This window comes from Phyllobates terribilis, unplaced genomic scaffold (genome assembly GCF_046119375.1).
Source record: "Phyllobates terribilis strain yellow unplaced genomic scaffold, ASM4611937v1 Scaffold_6468__1_contigs__length_44317, whole genome shotgun sequence".
Classification (NCBI taxonomy): Eukaryota; Metazoa; Chordata; class Amphibia; order Anura; family Dendrobatidae; genus Phyllobates; species Phyllobates terribilis.
The window spans coordinates 35,054-42,366 of NW_027369211.1; the positions used below are offsets into that span (position 1 = coordinate 35,054).

General features: G+C 33.0%; 1 non-coding gene across 1 annotated transcript; it reads right to left on the reverse strand.

Moving 5' to 3' along the window:
- Window positions 1–6,769: 6,769 nt before the first annotated feature.
- Window positions 6,770–6,843, reverse strand: TRNAW-CCA (transfer RNA tryptophan (anticodon CCA)). Its single transcript has one exon. It is a non-coding gene; the product is annotated as a tRNA-Trp (tRNA).
- Window positions 6,844–7,313: the final 470 nt, after the last annotated feature.

The window sequence follows — 7,313 nt, forward strand, 5'->3', positions numbered from 1 at the left end:
GTTGATTTGTGCTTGATCTAACGGCCGGGGACGCGCACATGTCCACGCTGGCAATCCCGGCTACAGTCCACGCTCTATGTGTTCAAAATATGTTAATCAGTTGTGATCTATATGTTCACTATTATTGAGATGAATGTTCATCAAACATTTTAGGGTTAATGTTCATCAGTGTTGAGCTATATGTTCATCAATTTGATACTAAATGTTCACCAATGTACTCAAAGAGGTTCACCAATAAAACCAGGAGGAAGAAAAAAAAGCGGAACCGGAAAGGGGAAAAAATGCTTCACCCACGCGCACAGTACCGGCCGTTAGATTGTGGACAGCTGGTAATAAATCAACGGATGAGATTCATTCTTTTTTTATTATTTTATAAATTTATTATTACCCGATACTTTTCCATAAATTATTATGTAGTACAAAAATGTGCTACACTTATATTATCCTAGTATATATTGAAATGAATTTATTATTCCGATTGATGAACATTGTTGTTTATATATTCTTGCTTAACTTTGTATACAAGTTGAGGCATACACTGGTTTATTCATGTGGAAGTTTTAATCAGCTTAAATGTTGATCTATGAGAGGAGAATTTATTAGCATGAAATCATTCAAATTACACGAAATGTACTATTTATGCTTATACAAGATTGATATTTATTTTTTAATTTCATAGGAATAGAATATGAATTATATGTTTTAAAAAATAAATATATTATAGATTGTGTAACATGGGCACGCTAAAAATTCCCACTTAACCTTGTTTACATGACACAACACGGATCTGGGTAGAGAAAAAGACCTAGATCCTCTTGTATATACTCAGAAATAACAAGAAATCTAATAAAAATGTTTAAATTTCGATTGCAAAACTGACTATTGGTGACAGCTGGCCGCACGATTTTCTCATGCGGTGTTAAGAATACTTTATCTTTTCAATCAATCAGTTAAAAAAGTAAGTGATAAGCAAGGGTTGATCCCACAAAGAAAACTGGTTTATGTAACTTTAGTTTTTGAAAGAACTCAATTTAAAACTTGTTTGAAAGATGTTTGTTATTATTGTTTTGGTATGGTTGTTCCTCTTTTCTAAAGCATCCACAATATCTATTCTAGTTTAAATCATCGTATATTTTGCCACCAATTCATGTTAATTATTACGCTGTCCCATCAACTAAAAGACATATCCACATTCTACATTCACTTACTAGAACCTTGTAGAACACGTTTGATACCTATTATAGGCACAATAAGAATGAGCCACCATCAGGAGTACACAAATCATAGCCCTTTAGATGAGCTAAGCAACATTGGATCTACAAATCTTAATAATTATGACAAGCAAGTAGGTGTGTCTACAAATTCCAAATATGTTGATTGCTTCATCCGTTAACTATAATGCAACCTGACTAGACACAATTAAAGAATTTTCTGGTAAGTGATGTGTTTGCCCGACCGTTTGGTAGCTAGACAAACACGGCTATGTAAAAATAGAGTTATCTAAACTCTTAAACCGAATCAACTAAACTAACCTAAATGTAGTCTAGTGAAAGTACAAGTCGAATCCACGGGAGGTATAGATACTTAATAATTATAATTAGTGCCAATCTCAATAGTAACAAGTCACAAGAATGCGTGTCTTGTTAGGACAAGCACCGAAGTCACAAAGTAGGAAAGTGGTTTTAGAACAGAACACACAAATCAAAAAAGGTAAAAAAGGAAAAGGGGAAGAACAAAGTAATGCAAAGACACAACGAAATAGGCACTTAATCAAATCAATAAATTTTTAATAGACTAGTTTATCCTAGAAATTCATCCACTACTAAATTATTTGAATTGAGTTACTACTCCTCTACAAATTAAATAGCGCCTCAAACCGGGCATACTAATCATATCCTATTTAGTTAACCACGGAGAACATCAATGATTCAAACTAAATGAGGCATTAAGGTGAAGGGCACCAGGATGTCGTCATGAGAGACTAGCCCAAATACTGATTCTCTATATATAAATCCTAACTCAAACCGATATTAGAGTAATATGCTTGCTTCAAAGTAATAGTGGCGACGAACGAAACAATCTATCCTAAAAGTGGATAAAATCAACACCAATACTAGTTGACCAAACTAGAAAATATATCAATCAATCCTAAACATTTAAGCACAAGATAACTAATAACAACATATAATGCAATAGATAAAGGGATAGAAATCTTAGAACTGAATCAAATTGGACATTTCATAATCTGGCTAAGCGATGAATGGTCAGCCCATAGTCATCATCTTAAAACACAATGGGGAGAAAGAAGTAAGCTATGATGTGGGAAAATCTAGTGTAGAGAAAAACAAAGACTTTTCTCTAATTTAAATAATAAAAACTATAATATATTTTCTAATAATAATATATAAAACTAATAAATCTTAACAACCTTACCTATAAAATCTTGAAAATAACAAAAAGATATAACTAACTAATGCAGAATCTTGGTCAGGAAAATCTTCAAGGAGAATAAACAAATTTCTCTCTCAGACTCTGGATGTAAATTGGCGGGCACCTAAAATGATCAGCGACCGCCACGGAGACACTTTCAGCATCTGCAACGTTGTCGAAAAAACAACATAATTTTGACTCCAAACTTTGATTGCGCTCATCTTGTGAGGCAATAAACTAGACTTCAAGATCTAACTTCTCACTTAAGAATAACTTCATATGGACATCGGATATGAGAGAAATAGCCATTTGAACACATTACCATATTCTATAACTCGCATCCTTGACTTGATCTTCACTCTTTATCTTGGGCTTCGATCTTGCTCTTTACTTGAACTCTTCAAAGCCTCGGAAGTCTTATAATCACACTAAATAACTTGATATTGCACATTTCATGTAGAATCATCAATGTATTTCACTGTGCACTCATATAACTCTTATAGTAACAAAATAACGTCTAATCCTTACTCATAGACGCGTCATAGGCATGCCTATCAAAATCCCCACACTTGAAATCTACTCGTCTTGAGTGAAATCAGGCTACCACTTCATTGGAAATGAAAATCATGTAGACTCCAAGTACAAGTTCATTAACGAGAATAAGAAACACAATATGCTCAACATCAAACCTAACTCCATTACTTCATCTCATCATGAAATATCACCAAATCTCAATCATACTCAACCACCAATTTCTTGGAAAAATAACCATAGGGGATGTCTCGGATGGGCGTCAACAAGCCGTTGATATTATTCCTCCAGGGCCAGAACTTCTTGTTTCAGAGGGTGAATCTATCAAACTCGATCAACCATTAACGAGTAATCCTAATGTGGGTGGATTTGGTCAGGGAGATACAGAAATAGTACTTCAAGACCCATTACGCGTCCAAGGCCTTTTGTTCTTCTTGGCATCGGTTATTTTAGCACAAATTTTTTTGGTTCTTAAAAAGAAACAGTTTGAGAAGGTTCAATTGTCCGAAATAAATATCTAGATCAAGTTCATAACAAGAACAAAATTTTGGTTTATTTCGAGTTGATCACGAAATAAAAAAAGTACAAAAGCCCTCGTCTTTTTTTATACTTTTTTCAATCCAAATTGTAATGATGTGACTATGTAACTCTTATCAGATTTCAATGTTATCGATTCTATTCGGAAAAAAAAATTAGATACTAGACTAAACATAGGATATAACATAACACATAGATAAATGAGGGGAATAAATGAGTCTAGGAGGGAGTCTTTGCCTTCCTAATCTTCGACACAGGAAAAGGATGTATAAAATTCCCTTTCTTGTGTCAATGGCAAATAGTAACGATTCGTGATAGTCTTCGCTCGTCAAAGACGCGTTATTTTCTATTTATTTATATATTCTATATATTTTTGGGAAGGTTCGGGAGATTTAACCGAACTTTTTTGTCTTACTATTACGCATCTAATAGATAGAACAAAGTAGTGGACAAACAAAAAAAAAGAGAGAATTTTTTTGAACAACTAGAACTTCTTCAATGAACTTATCAAAAATTTAACTTTGATTTGATAAATACAAAAAGGATATACTACTCGAATTTTTTCTAGTAGTATCGAAGGGTTTTCGTGCTATTTGATCTACCTTTTTTTTTTACTTTATTTTATTCGATAAAAGAGTCCTAATTATTACGAATTTAACGGGTACCTCCCCCTTCTTTGTTTCTCTAATTCGAGGGGGAAGGAGGGTCCCGTTGAGTTCTTACGTTTTCATATTTATACCGCAGTTCATCCAATTACTACAGGGATGAACCTAATCCGGAATATGAACCATAAAAGAAAATGCCTACTAAACCAATCACAAGAATGCCGGCTACAGTACCTATTATCCAAAGCGGAATCCTTCCAGTAGTATCGGCCATTTACCCCACTTCCCTCCACATTTCATCAAGTGGTCATGCTAGAGACATAAACAGTCATGGGTAATTTTGAGATGAGATCCTTCCGAATGGGATAAGAAAATTCTTACTCTATATATATTAATATATTATTCTCTCTCGGTCTTGGTCTTTTTAATTGAAAAAATAATTGGAAATAAAACAGCAAGTACAAAAATGAGTAATAACCCCCAGTAGAGACCGGTACGATTCAATTCAACATTTATTTCGTTCGGGTTTGATTGTGTCGTAGCTCTATAATTCGGATTAGGTTTTGTTTATCGTTGGATGAATTGCATTGCGGATATTGATCCTAAAAAAACAGTAGGTACAGCTAGTCCGTGAACAGCCAACCATCGCACTGTAAAAATGGGATAGGTTCGATCTATGGTCATTGGGCCTCCTAAAAGGATCTACTAAATTCATTGAGTTGTTCCAAAGAATCAAAACGGCCAGTTATTAATGGAATTCCTTGTCGGCTCTCGGTAAAATACTCATTTGGCCGAGGGCTTCCAAACACGTCGTAAGCTAAACCTGTGCTGACGAATAACCAACCCGCAATGAATAGGGAAGGTATAGTAATGCTATGAATGACCCAGTATCGAATACTGGTAATAATATCCGCAAAAGAACGTTCTCCTGTGCTTCCAGACATGCTTAGCTCCACATATTCTTGTACAGGCAAATGTAAATCGATTCCGTAAAAGATGAGATCTGTAAATGGAAATTTACTGAAATTCTTTGTGGGATCGGCAATATTGTACCAAGGGTGTCTTTAGAGTATACCAAATCAGTATAGCCGTCCTTCTTCTGACACAGCAAGGCAATTTCAATTAATAAGGAAACTGAGTATACGTATTAGACAATTTATTTTTTCTTGCTTGTAATATAGAACTATGCTCCTTTTAATAGAAAAATCCACTAACTAATAAAAAACAGAGTATTTATTAAAGGGTTCTCTTCATTATTGGCTTCGAACTGGCGGGTAAGGGATCAATCTAATACGTGGGTTTCTAAGGCTAATAATTCATCAAAGAGAGTATTATATTCCCACAATTCAATTAGATACGCAATCTAGAACTCTCTTTTTTGTGGTTTGTTTAGTTTATAGAAAGAACGACTTTTTCTTTTTTCATTTGACGAAATTGATTACTAGTACCAACTGTATAGTAGTAGGTAGGAGATAGTATTCCATGAAAAAAAAACAAAGAATACAAGAATTGAATTGTAAGAAATGGATTAACATTCGTGATGCATGTATTCCTGTATTAGAGCTGAGGGTTCTTTATTGCTCTAATTACAGAGATGAGGCTTGATAAAAAATACGGAAAGAAAAAATGTAGAACCTAAAAGAAAGATAATCAGAATTAATCATCTTAAAATCGATTTGAACAAAAACAAAAAGAAAAAATTTCTTTTTTTGCGTGATCGCATTGATATCCTTTTTCTTATCAAATCAAAAAAAATGTTAAAATTAGGAATGCTTTTCCTGTTTTCTTCTTCGATAGTTAGATTGTTTTTTAACAAAGTTACATGACATAGTTCTTATTTCGTTTTTTTTTTAGTTTACTCCAAGAGTTGCTCAAAAAATCTGTTGATTCGAAATCGCTGAATTTGTAGACGTAACAGACAATGAGTCGATTTCTTTTTCTACCTCTCTTCTTTATATCTTTCTTAGATTCATATATATATTTATAATATATATAATAAATTATAATAAATAATTATAATAATGTAATAAATAACTTAATAAATGTAATGATTGAGGAATAAATTGAACTTATTCTTTCAATTGGTATTTTTTCTTATTTTCGTTCCGATCTTTCAAAAAAGGTAAACTTAGGTAAGTGCTTTATAAATATATGTAAAAAAAAGTATTTGATTTAGCTCCTTCATGCCTACTCTAACTAGTTATTTCGGTTTTCTACTAGCAGCTTTAACTATAACCTCCGCTCTATTTATTGGTTTGAGCAAGATACGACTTATTTGAAATAAATTGAATCAACAATTCATAATCATAAAAAAATCTTTCTGATAGTTCTTTATTTTATCGCGACAATTTTCCATTTTCGGTTATTGAAATTCATGGAAATCCAATTAGGATTAAAATTTAGAGATAGATATTACCTCCCCCTTTTCCTTTCAAACCAATTGAAATGATTGAAGTACTTCTATTTGGAATCGTCTTAGGTTTGATTCCTATTACTTTGGCTGGATTATTCGTAACTGCATATTTACAATATCGGCGTGGTGATCAGTTAGACCTTTGATTAGTTAACAACTTTTTTTATTAACCTCCTTTGGCTTAAATAAAGGAGGTACATTTTCGATTCTTCTTCAATTATTTCAGTCTAATTAGAACTAACAAGAATGGAATCACGCTCTGTAGGATTTGAACCTACGACATCGGGTTTTGGAGACCCACGTTCTACCGAACTGAACTAAGAGCGTTTTCTTGTCACAGACAGCAAATAAAAATAAGAAAAGGATTTCTTTTGTAACCTAATACTACATCCTGCATGCATATCACATAGATATATATCGAATAGAGAGTTCGAATTGTATACGTGTTATATGGATATATAGTATTCTAATATTCTCATAATATTCTGAAAATGACAGATGACAGATTATATAGATTCAATTTGAATCTATTTCGTTGATCTCAATTAATTCCTCTTTACTTCTTAGAGGAAAAGCAATAGGTAGGGATGACAGGATTTGAACCCGTGACATTTTGTACCCAAAACAAACGCGCTACCAAGCTGCGCTACCCTTTTACTAGGTTTACAGTGTTATTGTAAAGAATCCTTTTCTTTTTTTCCACATACATCATTCTTTCTCAGATTTAGATACACAATAGATCTTGCCATTTTTTCTTTCTTTTTTCATATCATATATGATATAATCGAAAAGTCTTT